Source organism: Budorcas taxicolor, chromosome 7 (assembly GCF_023091745.1).
Source record: "Budorcas taxicolor isolate Tak-1 chromosome 7, Takin1.1, whole genome shotgun sequence".
In the NCBI taxonomy this organism is placed as follows: Eukaryota; Metazoa; Chordata; class Mammalia; order Artiodactyla; family Bovidae; genus Budorcas; species Budorcas taxicolor.
In genome coordinates, this window is record NC_068916.1 from 98,382,147 (window position 1) to 98,399,597 (window position 17,451).

Here is a 17,451-nt window from a genome sequence, read left to right on the forward strand (position 1 = left end):
TTCTGTAGTACCTCTGTGGATAATAGTTTCATTTATTTCCCACAATAAAAGATATTTTAGTCTACATGGTCATGAAGATGAAAATAAGTATATAACACATCTGCTTTCATTATACTATCGTTTTTGCAATTCGATGATACTGAAATAATTGGAGGAAGCAGGTGTAACTGTACAGGTAATAATACTGAATTTTTACTCTGTGCTGATTTGGGCTTTTCGAAAAAGGGTCATTAAAAATGTCCATGTGCTCCTACCATTTGTTTTACAAAACCTGTTACTAGTGACAATTAGGTACAACCACAAATCAACATAAAAATAAGAGATAAACAACAGGATGAAATGTAAATTTTACTTAACTAAAAATAAGTAAACACAATCATTCTCCTTGCTAGCTCTCCAGATGAAATTCAGTTTGTCAACCCACAGTGGGATCCGAGGTTAAGGAAAGCAGTTTAGAATGTTGTTTCTGTTAACAACCATCAGTAACTAACAGGGTAAATTTGAGAATCCTATTGAACTTGGTTCAAACCCTACCCTCTGTCTATAGCTATTCCACTTTAGGAATGTCACCTAGTTATGTGAGGCTGGGGTTCTATATCTGCAAAGACTGAGATAAAAAAGTAGGCATTTCAAAATATGTTTCTGTAGACTAAATGAGACAATGTACATATTCTTAAATACACTGGGGGCCTATTGCACTGTAATTATTCAGTTAACAGCACACAAAAGTTCTTTCTTTGACTCACATTAAAAATCACCATTATTTTGTGGCAGGCATGAACCACAGGTGTGGCTTCCCCACTGACCTAGGAAGACGTTTGTCTTTTTTTTTTTTTCCTCATAGTATTGCCTTTTCTTACTTTGTTTTCCCTATTAGAGTTAACCTTTCTTCTTTGTCTACTAGGACTCGACTTCTAATCATTTGTTAAACTTTTCACTTCCCTTGTATTCTTTCCTTGTTTTTCTAATAGACGCTTTGATTCCCTAGATCAGCATGACGTATTTAATTACTTCTACATAATCTGTATTCCTTTTATATTAGCTCATGCCTTGCTTATTTTTTTCCACTTTTTGTCCTTCACAATATTACAAGAAACTAAGAAATCATGCTCTATGATTCTTTAATAATCACATTTATCATAGGATTATGAATTATCTAAACATATTACAAGAGATAATAAGCTTATGTCCATTAAAACGGTCAATCATTAAACCTTGGGAAAATATTCTAATGAAAAAGAAACTTTCTGCTTGTTACAGGACAAATGTGGGGTAGTATAATATAGATTACCAAACTGATTGTCTACTTTAAATAAATTGCATTTGATTTAGCAACATCTAAAACAGAGAACATTTAAATATGTAAAACAATTTGTACAGTAACTAAATTTATAATTATTTTTAGAAATGCAGATATGGAAGAACATAAGATTCAGGAAGGAATGTTAGATAACATATTCTAAATTACAGTGTGTGTGAGCTCAGTCATATCTGATTCTTTTGGACCCATGGACTGTAGCCCACCAGGCTCCTCTGTCCATGGAATTTTCCAAGCAAGAATAATGGAGTAGGTTGCCATTTGCATCTCCAGGAGATCTTCCCAACTCAGGGATTGAACCCATGTCTCTTGGGTCTCCTGCATTGGTGGGTGGATTCTTTACCACTGAGCCACCTGGGAAGCCCATTCTAAATCACAATTAATTGGAATTTACAAAGTATGTGGAATTGGAATCTTCTCTACCAAACTATATACAACTTGCAGAAAATCACCACAGGCAAAAATCTAGAGATATTCATACTCTTTTGGTATAAATCAAGGTTGAATCCATTTTGGAGACTTCTGTAATTAGCACTGTTGTTCAGCCATGACATCATTTCAATACTTCCAACACTTCTAAAAGAAACATACTTGCCCATTGGATCACATTTTTTTGTCCATTTTTAATAAACCGACTCACTGTGCACATTTATATTACCTGCCTGGATCTTTAAAGTATTTGAATATAATTAATGTCGTGAATATAGCATTTTTCATTGATGTATATATTTGATTTACATTATTTGTTTCAGGTATAGAACACAATGACTCAATATTTTTATAGACTATACTCCATTTAAAATTAATTTAAACTATTGGCTGTAGTGCCCTGTGCTATACAATATCTCCTTGGTGCTTATCTACTTTATACTGATAGATTGCACCTTTCAGTACCAAACTTCTATCTTCTCTCTCCCTACTGGTATCCATTAGTTTGTTTTATCTGTGAGTCTGCCTGTTTTGTTATGTGCATTTCTTTATTATTATTTTTTTTAGATTTCACACATAAGTGATAGTATTTTTTCTGTCTGACTTATTTCACTAGGGATAATACAAATTAAACAAGTGGGACTACACAAAACAAAACTGCTTCTATACAGCAAAGGAAACCATCAATAAAATGAAAGGAAACCTACTATATAGTAGAAAATATTTATTAATCATATACCTGATATGGGTATATTTTAATATCCAAGATAAATAAAGTACTCATACAACTCAGCTGCAAAAAAAAAAAAAAGAACAAAAACATCTGAATAGACATTTTCCAAAGACGAAGTACAGAGCGCCAATAGGTATGTGAAAGGGTAATCAGTATCGCTAACTGACAGTGTATTAAAAAGCAGAGACATCACTTTGCTGACAAAAGTCCTCATGGTCAAAGTTATGGTTTTTCCAGCAGTCATGAACAGATATGAGAATTGGATCATAAAGAAAGCTGAAGAACTGATGTTTTTGAATTGTGATGCTAGAGAAGACTCTTGAGAGTCCTTTGGACAGAAAGGAGATCAGACCAGTCAGCCCTAAAGGAAATCAACCCTGAATATTCATTTGAAGGACTGATACTAAAATTGAAGCTCCAATACTTTGGCTACCTGATGCGCAGAGCCAACGCATTGGAAATGATCCTGATGCTGGGAAAGACTGAGCGCAACAGGAGAAGCAGGCGACAGAGGATAAGATGGTTGGATGGCATTACTGATTCAATGGACATGAGTCTGAGCAAACTCTGGAAGATAGTGAAGGACAGGGAAGCCTGAGGTGCTCCAGTCCATGGAGTCACAAAGCATCAGACAGGACTTAGCAACTGAACAGCAACAAATTATCAGGGAAATACAATTCAGAACCACAATAAGGTATCACCTCATCTGTTAGAAAGACAAGAAAAAACAGAGGTTTCTAGGATGTAGTGAAAAGGGAGTCTTTGTATAGTGTTAGGAATGTAAATTGGTCCAGCTGTGATAGGGAACAGTACGGAGGTTCTTCAAAAATTACAAAGGGATGTATGATATGATCCACCAATTCCACTTCTGGGTATTTATCCAAAGAAAATGAAAACACTAACTTAAAAAGAGATAAACAACCTCATATTCATTGCAGTTTTCTATAATAGCCAAGATATAGAAATAACCTCAACAGTCATCAAGACATAAATCAATAAAATGATGTGGTATGTATGTACAATGGGATATTATTTGGCCGGAGAAGAGAAGGCTACCTTGTCGTCTGGGACAGGGATGAAATTCAAGGGCATTATGCTACGTGATGAAACTTGAGAGCATTATGTGGAGTGAGATAAGTCAGAGAAAGAAAGGCAAATACTGTATGATCTAACATGCAAAATCTAAAAAGTAAACAAAAATGAACTCATAGATAAAAGCACAAATTGGTGGTTGCCAGAGGTTGGGGGTGGCATTGACAAAATTAGTTAAGGGGGTTAAAAGACACAAACTTCCAGCTAGAATAGAAATAATAATTTCATAATAGAAGTCGTTCATGGGGATGACTTACCTATGCACGATGACTGTTGTTAATAATACTGTATTGCATTTTTCAAAGTGGCTAAAAGGGTAAATCTTAAAATTTCTCATTACAAAAAATATATATAACTCTATTTGATGATGAATATTAACTAGAGTTATTGTAGTCATCAACTTTGATAGTATATACAAACACTCAACTGTATACTTGAAACTGACATAACGTGATATGTCACATATCTCATTTTAAGAAGAAAAAAATACCTTCTCAAGCTACATGGTCCAAAGGCAAATAGCAGTGTCAGGAAAAAATACCAAATTAAAGATAACCAATGAATTAAATGTTCAATTAAGTATTCTGTCGTGGGCTGAAAATTGATCACTGTATTTTTATTTGCATACATTTTGTATACTGTATTTACATACATATAATGTTGATATATAGGCATTTTGTATACACTTTTATTTTTATTTTGCATTGCTTATATATATATATATTATAGCTAGTTATTTCATAATAAGAATGAAAACAAAAAAAAGAGGTTGACATGGACAAATACTGGCTTTTGACTGTCTTCTCAATGCTGAGTGATAATAACAAGAGGCTTCACTTAGTTTGTGCTACACAGATCCCTCTGGGGTAATGGGGAAGTTAATATTTGTGTCGTTGTATATTCATTTTCAAATTAAATTTCCTGAGAAAATTGCTCCTGCAAAGTATTCAACTATAGAACATAAAAATATATGTTTATGTATAGGCAATTAACTTATTTTTAATAATAACATAAAATTTTTCATTTTACTTAGATTCATTTCCAAAGTTACTACTCTCATTAGGGGGAAGGAAAATGGTAGCTTTTAAAAGCATGTCAAACTACATTAATTTTAGTCTGGAACATTTAGACCCAAGTGTAAATGTGCGTTGTATTAAACTGACATACAGGAAGATACAAGTGCTTTTTAAAAAATGTAAAATCAAGTCATATTTAGGTTATAAAAGCTTGGGTTTAGGGAGGATAAAGCCAGAGAACCAATGTTTATAGAACTGCATGTGTTTTTTCCTTAAAATACCTGATTTATTCTATAACATTAATGCTTTACTCTTTCTAGAACAGAGTATTATAAATCAAGAATTTACAAAATTCTTATAGGCCATTCCTTTTTAACACTTCTCTGTGGTAAGGAAATGTTAAGTCTCACTAGGAATCACCAAGTCAGATTTTTTTTTAATTCATAATCATTGACACATCAGTTCAGTTCAGTCACTCAGTCATGTCCAATTCTTTGTGATCCCATGAATTGCAGCACGCCAGGCCCCCCTGTCCATCACCATCTCCTGGAGTTCACTCAAGCTCACGTCCATCGAGTTGGTGATGCCATGCAGCCATCTCATCCTCTGTCGTCCCCTTCTCCTCCTGCCCCCTACCCCTCCCAGCATCACAGTCTTTTCCAATGAGTCAACTTTTCACATGAGGTGGCCAAAGTACTGGAGTTTCAGTTTTAGCATCATTCCTTCCAAAGAAGACCCAGGACCAATCTCCTTTAGAATGGACTGGTTGGATCTCCTTGCTATCTATAAACACAGATATAAATATGGTATTTCCTCTGCATTTCCATTGGATAATTTTTGACCTTCTGAAAATAGATTATGTATACCTTAAAGAATCTTGCAGATATGTTTCAAATACTACAGTATTTTAATGTATAATTTTAACTACTAACAAAAATATTTTTGCACAAGATTGTATTTTTATTGACACTATCATTTTTTCTTTCCTTTAACTTAGAAGTAATATATATACTTTATATTTACATAAATATAATTATTTAAGTTTTTGTTTTCTATAAAAATGAAGCATGCTCATGTGCTTGTTCTAATATTGGAGTTTACCAATTGCCTCTTACATTCTATAGTGAAACAAACTGTTTTGTAAATAAATGCACAGTGGTGTATGATAATAAATTTATATCTTTTAAGATTTGTCTTTTATTTGCATGAATTTTACTTATGAACTTTTTCATGTAATATTCCATTTAAACTCAAATAGTATAATACTAATGATATATGATTTGTTATTATAAAATATTTTATTCTGTATGGAATACAAGTTAATTACATTTAAAATAATATTTAAATGTACAATTGTGTATATTTACCATTTACTTAAATATTTCTCTCTTCAATCATTTCTTCACATCCTCTGGTACAGATTATTTTGCTCTTGAGTTCAAACGTATTAAATCATTAGCAAAATAATAGTTTTTTTCACTTGGTTTTAACCAAGTCTCGTATGGAAGCTCTGTAGAGGGCTGGGGTAGGGTAGGGGGTGGGAGGGAGGCTTAAGATGGAGAGGACTTAGTATACTTACGGCTGATTCATGTTGTTGAATGTCAGAAATCAACACAAAACTGTAAAGCAATTATCCTCAAAAAAAAAAAAAAAAAAAATCCCACATACCTAGTCCTTGAGGATCTCCTAAGTTGCTAGAATCTAGTAAGTCCCTAGTCTCTTTCATTGTTCCAGTCCCAGGTGTGACTGCTCCTTCAGACGTTACTATCATTGTATTTTGGTTACTCAGGCCTAGTCTACACGGCTCTCTACATTAAGTGTTGCTAATTATAATATTGGGAAAGACCCTGATGCTGGGAAAGACTGAGGGCGTGAGGAGAAGGGGACAACAGAGGATGAGATGGTTGGATGGCATCACCGACTCAATGGAGAGGAGTTTGAGCAAACTCTGCCAGATGGTGAAGGACAGGGAAGCCTGGGGTGCTGCAGTCCATGGGGTCACAAAGAGTCAGACGTGACTGAGAGACTAAACAACATTAAAATAATAACTGGTGTGAGTTTTCTCTATTTTTCTATCTGGACCCAGAGAGATAAAATTTAATTATGATTTCTACCAAAACAAAAAAAATATTTTATTTTGAAAAATTACTAATGTTGTTCTAATGAAGCCTAAGAGAAAGCTGGTATAGTCAAGGCAGTGCAATACTGACATCAAGGTAGACAAATTGATTCACAGAAAATAACAGAAAGTCCAGTAACAGATACACAGGTACATATAGTCACACGATTCATGACACAGTGACAGTGTGGTAGAGATTTGATAGCCTTATCAAGAAAATGGGAATAAACTCCCAAGTCACAGTGTCTCTGTGAGGATTAATATAATTAGTTTACAGCTCCAATCTATTGATAGTACTAAGTACATTTTACACCTCAATAGATGATAGCTATGCTATCAATTTATTGCCTTTGACAAATTATTCTTTCTCTCATATAATTACTACTTGTTATTTCATTTGAAACAACTGTTCTTAAATAATTTCACTTATTTCTGAAATACAACATCTCCTGCTTCATGGTCCACAGATATTTTCTCTGATTCTAATATATTTTCCAACCCTTCACTACATTCATTTTTCTCCTTGCAGTTTGTCCTTATTTAAACAGCATTTGTCTGTATCAAAATTGCTGTATGAACTATAAGCCCTTCCCTTCTTTCAAATGAATTTATATTCCATGGATTAACTAGATCCTTTTGTTTTAATGGTATCCTAGATCAACAATTTAGAGACAAAATTTTTGATACTGTATATAATTTTTCTGTTTATGGTCATGAGAATTACTAAATAAATTCATTGTTTAGAGTCCTATATAATCTACCTAGAAATCAAAAGTTTGAATGACGTTAAAGGGAGTGGTCAGCTCTTGGTTAATAGACACTAGTCCTTAGTGTACTGGTAAAAAAAAAAAGAAAGCAAATGTTTTTTCAGGCTATGCTTGTCTTTTGTTTTTTTCTGAGCCTAAATAGATTTCTCAATGTGTATAAACACTAAAATGCCATTTATAATAACCCAACACAATATTGCCTACTTTTCTATACTTCTTTAGAATAGATTAGCTTTCTCTGATTTAAAATATTTAATAACATTTAATACATAATATAGCCATATGAGAAGACAGTCTCTGATCAGTTGTAAGAATGGTAGTTATACTTGTTGCTATGGCCACTTAAAGGCATAAAAAATGTACAAAAGTGCTACTTAAAGTCCATTTCCTGTAAACACTTAGGGTAGATCAACAGAACTGATAACACAACCAAGAATCGGTTCATGAACAAAATGTTTTATTTTCACTGCTGATTTCTGTGACAACTCGTATACATATTGATTTATCCATTTCTCTTATCTAGATGTCTATAAAAATCAAATCATCTTTAAATTGGATTTAGATCCATCTTGAGATTAGTATACTGCATCTAAATGAATACAATTTGCCCTTTTAATACATGAATGTAACTTGAAGTTTTGTTTTAAATGACCAAGTATAGAAACAGTGAACCTGAAAATCAGATAGCATTGTGAAAACCACATGATTTCAAGCAAGTCTCAGCTCACCGCATACAAAATAGTTAATGCAACCAATTGGTTCCTATTTTCCTCAACAAAATTGCTATTTTGTTTCACTACCCACCGAGTCTGAAAAGAAGTTGAACAGAACATAGTGAAGGTTACACTCTGTACTACTGAAGATATTATATACACTACTGAAAATTAACTGTTATATCAAAATTTCCCCTTCATTTAATTTTCATACTGGTATGCCAATAATAAGATCATTTTTTTCCAGGAATATTGTTTGGTAAACACACAGCTGCAACATTTCACTTTGTAGAAATTGTGCAAATTATGTTTTCTAAAAATAATTGAAGAACAATATCAACTCATTCTTTGTTTTATAAAATTAAATACTAAGATAAATACTAAGACCTCACTCCAGCTGCTATAAAAGCAGAATTATAAAATTTATTTTGTAAATACATGGACCTAATAGTGTTTACAATGACAGTCAGCCATCTGGACATTTGTTTGAGAGGACACTTTCGACCACTTTAAACACGTGTGCTGTAAGCTGAAAACATAATAATTTAGGATGAAACACATTTACAACATTCCTTTCCTCTCTGAAAGTTTACTTTCCTTGGCTATTTAGTTGGACATTACTTTAAACATTAGTATACAAGATCTCCCCTATTTTAATACCAATATTGCAACAGTTTGAGAGAGAATGATGCTTGACATTTTATAAATGATAAAATAATTAATTTTAAATGACTTCAACTTGAAATCTAAAATGTTATAAAATTTCCAGAATGCTCATAAAAACTATGAGCAGAAAAACTATAAATAACAAAGATACTTGCATCCACTATTTTTCTATAGAAATTAGTGAAGTCTTTAAGTTGATTGCTGTTTTATTTGATGGCGGTAAATAAATTCTTTACAATATCTGGACTTTTATCTTGAAGTTATGCATTTTTTTTTCCTGATACAATACATCAATTGCATAATAAAATGCTCACCTGAGTGTACTTTAACAATTTATTTAAATTGTACAGCATTTGCCTCTAATTTGGTTTTTCAAAGTGCGATATTAAATAACTGAATCCTTGCCATTTAATTTGTACTATCATTAATTTGTAATTTATCTGCAAATTCAGACTCAGGAATTGTTATCAGTATCTGTAAAATAGTAAACCCTCTGTTTCATGATTGACTCTCTTTATTGTGAGAACCATGATATCATAGGCTGGCTGTCTTTTCTCCAGATTATTGACAGCTCGAAAGGTTTTCCTCAAACACTGATGTGTGGACTCCATGCATATCACATATTTTCTGTGTGTGCTCTTAAACAGGCTTTGTTGAAGCAAGGAAATGGGATTTTATAGTTTATTTTCTGCCCTTATTTATGTAGGGATACTCAAGGATATCTAAATTCAAAGTTCATAGCTTGATCCACCCTATTTTTGCTAGGATAGCAACTAGTAATCCTAAATGTCTGTAAGAGAGCAGTTACCTTTTCACCTTTCCATAATGCATAGCTACTGACACTGCTTGTTATACAACTCTTCTTGGAGGGAGCAAACAACACATGTCTCTTCCAGGAAGAGGGCATGGCAGCTCACGCCAGTATTCTTGCCTGGAGAATCCATGGGCCAAGGAGCCTGGTGGGCTGCAGTCCATAGGGTCGCAAAGTGTTGGATATGACTGAGCGAGTTAGCATGCACTTCCACGTTTATATTCAGGGCTACAACTTCAGATTTGTACTGCAAACATTACATATTTACTTAGACAATTTTGTGCTTTAAACTGTCTTACCATTTTGCTTATATTACAATGACTAAGGTAGAATTGTTTATATGTATCCTATCAGAATTCCACACTAATACCTGTATATGAAATTAATACTCATTAATAGAGAATTCACTGATGTCTTGAACTGCTTCTTTGTGAATTCAGTCATATGCTACCACAGGCTCAAAAAATAAAACCAAGCAAAGGCAAAACTACTACTTGCCCATTTTGATACTAACAATTATGTACTGAGAAATTCACTAAGCTACTGGTGACCAAGAGTCACCTTGTAATCCAATAACTGGAATATATACTGGGATGAGTGCTCTCCTTTATAGTGTTGAGATATGATAATATCGAATTCGATATGGTACGCTGATGAACATGAAAAGGTCCTTCATTCAGGCCTTCTTTGGATTAGTTTTGCGGTGAGTGTGAGAGTTGTAAGAACAAAATATTGCAACACAAGAGAGCCTCGGGTGTGCTCTTGTATTCTCTGTGAAAAACCTAAAGTGCAGATGGTTTCCCAAGAGGATATGATATTACTATAGTTCAGTTCAGTCCAGTCACTCAGTCGTGTCCAACTCTTTGCGACCCCATGAACCGCCGCACGCCTGGCCTCCCTGTCCATCACCAACTCCCGGAGTCCACCCAAACCCATGTCCATTGAGTCAGTGATGCCATCCAACCATCTCATCCTCTGTCATCCCCTTCTCCTTCTGCCCTCAATCCCTCCCAGCAACAGGGTCTTTTCCAATGAGTCAACTCTTCGCATGAGGTGGCCAAAGTATTGGAGTTTCAGCCTCAGCATCAGTCCTTCCAGTGAATACCCACGCCTGATCTCCTTTAGGATGGACTGGTTGGATCTCCCTGCAGTCCAAAGGACTCTCAAGAGTCTTCTCCAACACCACAGTTCCAAAGCATCAATTCTTCTGCGCTCAGCTTTCTTTTTAATTCAACTCTCACATCCATACAGGACCACTGGAAAAACCATAGCCTTGGCTAGACGGACCTTACAAAAAGGATCTTCTCCCTATAAATTCAGATTGTAGAAGCAACTGGAATACAATGGGCATGAATAGTCATAAGGGCAGAGAGGAGATAATGTATGCCCGTGGCTGATTTGTGTTGATGTATGGTAGGGGCCGTCACTTCCCTGGTGGTTCTGACGGTAAACCATCTGTCTACAATGCAGGAGGCCCAGGTTCAAGCCCTGGGTTAGGAAGATTCCCCTGGAGAAGGAAATGGCAACCCACTCCAGTACTATTGCCTGGAAAATCCCATGGACAGAGGAGCCTGGTAGGCTACAGTCTATGGGGTCGCAAAGAGTCAGACATGACTGAGCGACTTCACTTCACTTCATGGTAGGGGCCACCAGAGTGTTGTGAAGTGACTGTCCTCCAGTTAAAATAAATAAACAAATTTTAAAAAATAGACAAAAAAAAAAGATTACAGAAATGAGTGGTCTCCCCAAAGATCCTGGTTCTAAACAGCTTCCCTACGGCTACTCCAAATAAGCTGGTAAAATCGCCACTCAAAACAAAGAAAAGACAGTGGTAGGTGGAGAATGTCAACATTTGAACTACATAAATATTACTATTTGTGAAGCTCCTGGTACTTTCCTATTTTCTAAAATTGTGAGGATAGAAGGAAGCATATTTTTTTAAGTTAAAATCTTCAGAAAAATCTTCAAATTAATTTGTCCACAAGTAACAAACTCAGAAATCAAACTTACAACAGCTATCCAGCTATCCAAAACCAGGACATAAATGAATTTAAACTCCTTACTCTCTTATTGATGATTTAAAATCAATGTTAAAAAGAAGTGGTGTAAGGGAAAGTAGTAGAAATAACCGACAAACTAATAATCACCTTGAAAACAAGAGTGGCTCCAATTTATGCTTTCACAGAAATAATAAATATATGCTATATTTATATATAGAGAGACATACTATATATAGTTCCAATTATTTATAATATATAATAGTTTATATAATAGTATATATAATATGTATAATAGTATATGTAATATATATAACAGTATATATAATATGCTTCCCTGATGGCTTAGATAGTAAAGAATTCGCCTGCAATTCAGGAGATCTGGGTTCAGTCTCTGAGCTGGGAAGATCCCCTTGAGGAGGGCATGGCAACCCACTCCACTGTTCTTGTCTGGAGAATTCCCTGGACAGAGGAGCCTGGTGGGCTACAATCCATGGGTTCGCAAAGAGTCAGACATGACTGATCTCATATTTACCATCTATATGCTGGAGAAGACTCTTGAGAGTCCTTTGGACTGCAAAGAGATCAAACCAGTTATTCCTAAAGGAAATCAATCCTGAATATTCATTGGAAAGACTCATGCTAAAGCTGAAACTCTAATACTTTGGCCACCCAATGCTAACAGCTGACTTATTAGAAAAGACCTTGATGCTGGGAAAGATTGAAGGCAGGAGGAGAAGGGGACAACAGAGGATGAGATGGTTGGATGGCATCATCAGCTCTAATGAACATGAGTTTGGGTAAACTCGGGAGTTGGTGATGGACAGGGAAGCCTGGCATGGTGCAGTCCATGGGGTCACAAAGAGACAGACACAACTGAGCAAATGAACAAAAGCAACAACGATCATAATATGATCTCTCCTTGTTAATCCTGAAAACTGTGAATTTTGTGGAAGTTAAATGACTTAATCAAAGCATAGCAATGATACTATTAACTGGCAAAGCTGAAACTTGGACGCAAGAGTCCAAACTATACTTCTCAATAACGATACATTACTTTAGAGGCTCTTTTTATCAGTGTTAAAATTGTTGCTATACAACTTCATATATTCTTTACCCAAACTCTATGTAACCCACTCAGGTTCATTTTAGATGTTTCAAAACTATCATAGGGAGCTTAGCTAATTTCATAGCTCTTCCAGAGGAACCAAATGGGGGAGTAGCTAAGAATGAAGGCAAGCGTCCCTTCTGTATTCCATTCTCTTGTGGGTGATTAATTTTTCTATTTGCCACTGCCTCTATTTTCTTTTTCTTAGGTGAAAACAAAAGAGAGGAGCATATATAAATGTAAATACACACATTAGACTCTTACACTTAATAGTGTTTGGAGTATTTTATATAATTAGCATGCTAAGGTTGTCAGTGCTTTGGAGAACATTCATATTTTGTGTTGCTAGATTCAGACATATATTCTTATATGCATATTTTTTGGACTATCTTTACTTTCCCCATTATTTAGCTACAAATATAAATATGTTAACATACGTAATGAATTGCGAGAGAAGTACTACCTATGGATGGAGCATCTCTGGAAACAAATGCCCCAACAGGCACAATTCTGGAGCTTTTTCTGCCTCTGAAGCTGCAAGTTCCCTGTATTCTGTGTTCCTCTCAGCATCTGGATCTCACCATGAAATCTAAATATATGTTTTTATTTCCATATTTAAAAATCACTTAAATGAAATATTTATATGAGTTCAGCCGAGTCATTGAAACACTGGGCTGGAGGGTTTTGGATCTGAGCCTTGCACATGGTGCAGAGGTCCTGCCTCTCTTCTCACACTCCCCCCACTGCTCCACGGGGTCACCACGGAGAGACACCGCAGGGCACCCTGACGAGGTTCCTGCTTTCACTCTCCATGGCGCTGCCCTATTTTCTTCACTGTACCTGTTACCTTCTGAATTGGTTCTGTTTAATTACTTTTTGATGTCCTTTACTGCCTACTAAGATGTCTGGAATGAAGTTTGCTGGGAGAAATATCGATACCCTCAGATATGCAGATGAAACCACCCTTATGGCAGAAAGTGAAGAGGGAACTAAAGAGCCTCTTGATGAAAGTGAAAGATGAAAGTGAAAAAGTTGGCTTAAAACTCAACTTTCAGAAAACTATGATCATGGCATCTGGTCTCATCACTTCATGGCAAATAGGTGAGGAAATAATGGAAACAGTGACAGACTTTATTTTCTTGGGCTCCAAAATCACTGCAGATGGTGATTGCAGCCATGAAATTAAAAGACGCTTACTCTTTTGGAAGAAAAGCTATGACCAAACTAGACAGCATATTAAAAAGCAGAGACATAACTTTGCCAACAAAGGTCCATCTAGTCAAAGATATGCTTTTTCCAGTAGTCATGTATGGATGTGAATGTTGGGCAATAAAGAAAGCTGAGCGCTGAAGAATTGATGCTTTTGAACTGTGGTGTTGGAGAAGACTCTTGATAGTCCCTTGGACTGCAAAGAGATCCAACCAGTCCATCTTAAAGGTGATCAGTCCTGGGTGTTCATTGGAAGGACTGATGTTGAAGCTGAAATTCCAATACTTGGAGCTTTGCCACGTGATACAAAGAACTGACTCATTGGAAAAGACCCTGATGCTGGGAAAGACTGAGGGCAGGAGAACGGGATGGAAGAGGATAAGATGGCTGGATGACATCACCAACTTGAGGGACATGAGTTTGAGTGAACTCTGGAAGTTGGTGATGGACAGGGAGGCCTGGCCTGTTGCAGTCCATGGGGTCGCAATGAGTTGGACAGGACTGAGCAACTGAACTGAACTGAAGATGTCAGGCCACTGAGAATTAGAAATGGGTTTCTAGTTCAATCTTGTCTTTGCACTAACTGGGACAATGCCTGAATCACAGCTGGTACTTAATAAGGATCTGACAGAATCTTCACTGGTTTCTAGTTCCTTATTTCTTTAATCTCCTCCTCCCTTCGGTTTCCTGTTTGTTCACTGGAGCTCCAATTCCTTTTACCTCCATAATGCAGATGAATTTCTCTCTAGTGGTGCTGGCTGTCACACCTCCTAACTTAATCGCTAATCAAAGCGTTCTTCTAAGCAAGCACAGTATTCATCCTAAAACTTACGATTCATACACATTATTTCATAGGTAACTGCATACTTGTAGATTGTCTATATGTACACTAACATGTTTTGTCTGTGTGTTTGTAAACCCTTATCACCTAATGTTTAATCAAACTATCATCACACCAACCTTAATTATAAGTATGTTCTAGAAGTATTTAAAATAGGCTACGGTTGTGCAGCAATTTTCTGTTTTTGCTAAAATAATTTTTAAAAAAAACTTTAAGATCCTTAAGAATGATACTAAATCTACTTTGTGTCCTATAAATGGACCACAAAACCTGAATGACAGGTTATCTGCTGACAACATAGTTAACTGAATATTTTAGATTTATGTTGTCTTCATGCCTGCTGATATAATATTTATTTTACAGCTCATTGATCAAGGAGTAATTTCTAGTTTCCTTAAGAAATGGATGCTTGGGGCTGGTGCACTGGGATGACCCAGAGGGATGGTACAGGGAGGGAGGAAGGAGGGGGGTTCAGGATGGGGAACACGTGTCTACCTGTGGTGGATTCATGTTGATGTATGGCTAAACCAATACAATATTGTAAAGTAATTAGCCTCCAATTAAAATAAACAAATATATATATATTTTTTAAAAAGATATACACTTCATAAGGCTATAGCTGCCAAAGATGGCAGTGCCTCTGGGCAAAATCAAATGAAAATCCTCAAGAAAGATGCCAACAAAAGTTCGTCTAGTCACAGCTATGGTTTTTCCAACAGTCATGTATGGATGTGAGAGTTGGACTATAAAGAAAGCTGAGCACCAAAGAACTGGTGCTTTTGAACTGTGGTGTTGAAGAAGACTCTTGAGAGTCCCTTTGACTGCAAGGAGATCCAACCAGTTCATCCTAAATGAAATCAGTCCTGAATGTTCATTGGAAGGACTGATGTTGAAGCTGAAACTCCGATCTTTTGGCCACCTGATGTGAAGGACTGACTCATTGGAAAAGACCCTGATGCTGGGAAATATTGAAGGCAGGAGGAGAAGGGAACAACAGAGGCTGAGATGGTTGGATGGCATCACCAACTCAATGGGTATGAGTTTGAGTAAACTCCGGGAGTTGGTGATGGACAGGGAAGCCTGGCGTGTTGCACACCATTGGGTCACAAAGAGTCGGACACGACTGAGTGATTTTCACTTCTGCTACTGTGAGTAAAACACTATCAAACAACATTACATGCTATAGGAAAAACACTGTGAAATTAAGAGTCAACTGACACAGCAAACTTCATTGTTGTTCTATTGTAAGAAATTGTCATAGCCACCCCAACCTTCAGCAACTATCACCCTGATCACTCAGCAGCTATCAGCACTGAGGTAAGACTCCCTACCAGCAAAAGGCTTATGACTTTCTGAAGGTTCAGATGATGGTTAGCCTTTAAGCAATAAAGTATTTTTAACTAAGCTTAGTATATTGTGTTTTTAGACACAATGCTATTATTGCACACATGACAGACTACAGGACAGTGTTTACCTGATTTCATGTGCACTGGGAAACTAAAATAGTATGCAATTTGTTTCATTGTGATATACAGTTTATTTTGGTGGTTTGAAACTGAATTCCTAATATCTCAAGGTATGTCTGTATATGAATTATACAGAGCAATGCTTGGAACACAAGTATTTCAAAGAAATTCAAGGCAACAACGTCAGGAAAGCAAATGGAAAAATAAGCTGATGTTAGCAGAAAATTCCAAAGACCGTAGCAGGATTTTTTTTTTTTTTAATTTGTGAAACTACAAGGAGCTAGTTGACTCATTTCTGCTTTCTCCAACAGGCAAGCACATTGATAGTGAACGTGTAAGAATCTATTCATCATTAAGGATAACTTAAACCAGGGCAGATGTTAAGGAGGTCCATCAAGCTGTGTCCATCAGTTCAGTTCAGTCACTCAGTCGTGTCCGACTCTTTGTGACCCATAAGTTGCAGCACACCAGGCCTCCTTGTCCATCACTATCTTCTGGAGTTCACTTAAACTAATGTCCATCGAGTCAGTGAAGCCATACAGCCATCTCATCTTGTCATTCCCTTCTCCTCCTGCCCCAAATCCCTCCCAGCATCAGAGTCTTTGCCAATGAGTCAACTCTTCGCATGAGGTGGCCAAAGTACTGGAGCTTCAGCTTTAGCATCAGTCCTTCCAAAGAACACCCAGGACTGATCTCCTTTAGGATAGACTGGTTGGATCTCCTTGCAGTCCAAGGGACTCTCAAAAGTCTTCTCCAACACCACAGTTCAAAAGCATCAATTCTTTGGTGCTCAGCTTTCTTCACAGTCCAACTCTTACATCCATACATGACTAATGGAAAAACCATAGCCTTGACTAGACGGACCTTAGTCAGCAAAGTAATATCTCTGCTTTTGAATATGCTATCTAGGTTGGTCATAACTTTCCTTCCAAGGAGTAAGCGTCTTTTGATTTCATGGCTGTAATCACCATCTGCAGTGATTTTGGAGCCCAGAAAAATAAAGTTAGCCACTTGTTTCTCCATCTATTTGCAATGAAGTGATGGGACTAGATGCCATAATCTTAGTTTTCTGAATATTGAGCTTTAAGCCAATTTTTTCACTCTCCTCTTTCACTTTCATCAAGAGGCTTTTTAGTTTCTTTTCACTTTCTGCCATAAGGGTGGTG